Source organism: Penaeus monodon, chromosome 14 (assembly GCF_015228065.2).
Source record: "Penaeus monodon isolate SGIC_2016 chromosome 14, NSTDA_Pmon_1, whole genome shotgun sequence".
NCBI lineage: Eukaryota > Metazoa > Arthropoda > Malacostraca > Decapoda > Penaeidae > Penaeus > Penaeus monodon.
The window spans coordinates 39,045,856-39,051,157 of record NC_051399.1 but is presented as its reverse complement, the minus strand read 5'-3'; the positions used below and the strand labels follow the sequence as shown (position 1 = coordinate 39,051,157).

At 37.8% G+C, this 5,302-nt stretch overlaps 1 protein-coding gene across 2 annotated transcripts in view; it reads right to left on the bottom strand.

The window, feature by feature from the left end:
• LOC119581121 overlaps positions 1-5,302 on the bottom strand; it is a 37,119-nt gene that overhangs the window by 16,810 nt on the left and 15,007 nt on the right. The window lies entirely within an intron of this gene.

Here is a 5,302-nt window from a genome sequence, read left to right as displayed (position 1 = left end):
TTAATAAATGATAGTACCAGTAAAGATAATGATGGTAATCATAATAACAATGATGATAATGTTATGATAATGATAATAATACAGCAACAACAACAACAACAACAACAGCAGCAATAACAATAACAATGATAATAATAATGATAATAATGATAATAATGATAATGATAATGATAATAATCGTAATAATAATAATGGGAATGATAATAATAATGATAGTGATGATAACAATAGTAATGATAATGATTATAGCAATAATGATAATAATAATAATAATAATACAAATATGATAATAATCAAATAATACAAATAACGGCAACAACACAACAATGATCATGATAATCACAATAACAGCAATACGATAATATTGTTAATAATTATTATCATAATGATGATGATAATAATAATAATGATAAAATAATGATAATCATTATAATGAAGATAATAATAATAATAATAATGATAATAATAATAATAATAATAATAATAATAATAATAAAAATAATAATAGTAATGATCGTAATAATAATGAAACAATAATAGTAATAATCATCATAATAATGATAATGATAATGATGTTAGTAATAAATATAATAATTATAGTAATAATGATAACAATAATGATGTTGATAATAATCAATAATGACAATGATAACAATAATAACAATAATAGTAGAAATAATAATAATGATAACAACAACTATAATGATGATAAATAAAAAATGATGATAATCATAATAACAATGATAGTAATAATAATAAAGATAATGATAACAAAGATAACAATATTATTGATAATAACATTACCAGTTGTTATAATAATAATGATGATAATAATCATAATACTAATATAAGCAACATGAATAATAGTAATGATAGTAGTAGTAATAGTGATATTAATATTAATAATAATAACAACAATAATATTAATAATAATGATATAGATAATAGTAATAATAACAATGACGATGATGATAATAAAAATAATATAATACCACTAATAATAATGATAATAATAACAAAAACAACTATAATAATAATGACGGTAGTGATAATAATAACGATAATAATAATAATAATAACAATAATAATAACAATACTACTACTACTACTACTACTACTACTACTACTACAACTACTACTACTATTAATAATAATAATAACAACAATAATAATAATGATAATAATAATAATAACAATAATAATATTAATAATAATATTAATAACAAAAATAATGTATAATTATAATATCAATAATGAAAATAAAATAAAAATAATAATAATAATAATAATAAAAATAAAATAATAATAATAAAATTCATCTATCATCATCCATATCTCATCACCATCAAAATAAAAAAAAAAAAAAAAGATAATAATAATATAATAGTAATACAATAATAAAATAATTATAATAATAATAAAAAATAAAATAAAAATAAAAATAAAATAATGTAATAATAATAATAATAATAATAATAATAATAAGAAAATGATGATGGGATAATAACGAGGGATATGAGGAATATGATATATAATGAGGATGTTTTTGTAATAATAAAAAACTATGACTAGAATAATGAAAAAAGTGAGATAAGGATAACGTAAGTTATGATAGTGTATAAGGATGATAGATAAATATGATTTTTAACGATAATAACAAATAATGGAAAAAATGATGTAAAATGGTGATGAAGTCAGTAATGATGGCAATGATGTTAATGATAATAAGGGTTTACGTGATAAAAAATAATAATGATAATAATGGGATGATAAAAAGAAATAAAAAAGGGCCATTTTTTTTCACCTGTCAACAGATTTTTTCTAAAAAGATGATAAATTTTAATCAATAAACGAAGGGAAAAAGCATACTATAATAACAAAAACTTCGACAAAAGATTAAAAATGCTCCAGAGTCAAATACCTCACCTCTTTTTTGATCCACCAACGTTGCATTCAAAAAGGGCCCATCTGTTTTATGGAGACACTTGTATGGCACTGTATCGGACACCATATCTCCCCCACTCACATCGGACCCTCTGAAAACCCTTCGCCCAAACCCTAACGCAACTTATTGGTAATCAAAAGGTATCCTTTTATCGTCGGGCACCCAAAAAATACCCGGAGAACTCTTAAGAAAGACCCCGACGGGTGGCATTGTCTCCCTCCCTCTCAAAATCCTCCAAACCCTGGCCTCTCTTCCCTCTCCTCCTTCCCCTTCCTCCCTCCCTTCCTCCCCCCCCTTCTCACTGGACCCACTAAGGGATGCCACTCACCGTTTTTTTTTTTTGCCCGACAGAGGCATGGGGGAGTCAGGAAGCTTGATGAGAAGATGATTTCTGCTTATAAGGAGGAGTCAGGCGCGGGTTCTCTTTTCCTTTCGTTCTCCCAAAGGCTTCCCCCCTTGATTCCTTTTTTTCTTGAAATTAATTATCTGGTTTCATTTGTTTTTATTTATTTATTTATTTTTAAAAAATGCATTTCCCAAAATATAGAGGACATGCCCATAACAGCACTCGTCCATGTGAATCGATATACACAATGCATAACCACAAAACTTTACATAAGCACACGAACACACACACACATCATGCGTGCATACATGCATGCAGTGTTTTTATTGATGTAAGAAAATTTGTAGACAAATAGAAGAAAAACAGCTAGATAATAAATCGATATTCAAAGGGGTAGGCATTCAGAAATACTAACTCATAAAAAGCGTAAAAACGGCATAAATCACACGCCGACGACCCCCAAGGCACCCCATCGCGCCAGACGCCCGACCCGAGACTGAATACCGCAAATCCTTCAGTCTGCAGCCCCCCTTCAGGGGGGTTTTGACGTCGCCTTATGTTCCCCCGGGTCAAACCTCTTTCTTTAATGGGAAATTTTTCGCGTCGGTGGGGAGGGGGGGGGCGATTGGAGGAGGCACTCCAGCGTGGAAAGAGGGGGGGGGGGGGGTATGGAGGCCGGGGGGGCGACGAAGGACGCTTAAAAGGCTCGTCCGACCCCAATTAGCCAGCGCCGCCCCCCGCTTGAGTGTTGGATAAATATAAGGGGAGATGGGGAAATTGCGAATACTTTTTAATGCGGTTATGTGTTTATATATATATATTTTTTTTTATATATATATATATATATATTATATTATATAATATAAAAATATATATATATTTTTTTATATTGTGTGTGTGGGTTGGTGTGTGTGTGTGTGTGGTGTGTACATATATAGTGATTATATTAATATTATATTTATATTTTAAAAATTTTATATATTATTATATAATTATATATATATATATTTATATATATATATATTATATATATATATATGTATATATATTATAATATAAAATATAATATATATATATAAAAATATATAATATATATATTAATATATATATATACAACACATATATTACATTTTTTAAACGAAAAGCTTCCCCAATTTTTAAAGGGTTTTTGCAACCTTCCAGAAAAACGTGTAACCTCTACCTTTGTTCCTCACTCGGCTGTTTTTAGAGAGGTTCAGACAAAGCAGCAATGCCTTTGCTGCATCGATGAAGTTTTTCGCCCCAATGAATACGTCGAGGAGAGCACACAAACACAGAGAAAAAACACACAGAAACACACTCACACACACAGAAAAACACACCCCCAACAAACGCACAAAAACCACACACACACAACACGAAACACACACACACACACAAAGAAACCAAAACACAAAAACACACGCACACACACACAAAAAACACACTCTCTTCAAGAGCACTTTTCAACGGCCATTTGTTTATAATTAGAAAAGTTTTAATTTGTATAAATTAATGTCTTTCCTTTTGCTTAAAAAAGAGCAACACCCCGGGGCCCTTTCACCACCCGCGAGATGGTCTTTTGTTTGGGCCCGGCAGAAACGCGAAGAAAAGGCTTAAAGGTTGAAGGGAGGGAGGGCGAGGCGAGACCCCGGGGGTCGCCGCCCCCCCGGGCTCCCCCCCGGCCCAGTTGCTCTCCGCTCCTCCGGCCGCTCACATTTTCCACCGCGGACGCCCAGGGGGAGATATGATGCCGCGACGCTGCCACCCCTTTTGCGGGGGTGAGTGGGAAGGGCCCTTTCAGGGGTTTCTGGGCCCCCGGAACCGGGGTGACGCGCCTTCAGGGGAGCTGTTCCCCCGAGAGCCGTTTTGGGGGAATTTCGTCCTTCGGAGCGAGTCCCGCGCCGCCAGTGGGGGTCGCCAGGCGCAGCGGCCCTTCCCCGTCGGTCCGGCCGCCGTGACGAACACCCCCCGGGCGTTTCACTGACCTCGAGCCCTAGATCCCCCGCTTCCCCCGACCCCTTCGTGCATATCGCCCCGCTGGAGAAAGCTGTGGGGCTCCCTGCCTGTCTCCTATGCCCGCAATACCCGCTCGGGACCCTCTCCCCCCTTGGTCTTCTGGGTCGTGTCAATAGGGCTTCAAATTCGCCCTTTACGACTGCATTAAGTCGTTTTGGGCTGGGACGGCCCAGCTCTAGTCTGATCATGACGTTGCGTCATGAGCGCTCGGGGGTTCAATGCAGTCCCTCCCTCGCCCACTACAGCGAGTGGGTAAAGTTCCCAACGACTGGAGTGTTCGGCGCAAGTTCCCGCGTGGGGTCGGGTCCACTCCCCCCGGGTGGCGCCCCCCTTTTTCGTCGGTTTCCTCCCTACATCCCTTTTCGTGGAAACATCTTCAACAACTGGGTTTAAAACCCTGATCAACGAGGACGGCGTGGGGCGCATGCTGCCCCCTCGTCTACGCTACTCATCTACGCTACACCCTCCCATGCCCTGCTGGGGGGGGTCATGGCCTCCAAGGGGGTTGCGCGGCCCCCGCACACCGCCACGGCTCGAGCGATCCGGGAGTGCGTCAAATTTGGATGCGCTGCACGACGTCGCCATCCCGAAGGATCGCCACGGGGACATCAAAACCCCCTCAGGAGGGCCCTTTCCCGGACCTCGCCAAGATCATCGAGAGCTTTAAGGGGATCAGGGCCCCCTTCATGCTGGTGGTCGTCCCACACCAATCATCTCCTCATCTGCTTCCCCTTTCTGGACGCTCGGTCGGTCCTCGCTACGCGACTGGTACTACCCCTTGGCTTTGCCTGTCTCGGGGCCCCGGCCCCTCGCGCCCATCTTTTGCGCCGCCATCTAAGCGAGGACATTCACACACAGGTTGTGAAGGCTTTGGGTCTTTCTGGCTATCACTTTTGTGTTTGGGGCGGTGATGCTCTCTCTGGCTAAGTTTCGTCTTCAGCTAGTTACCTGTTTCTCACCTTTCTTTTCTTTCT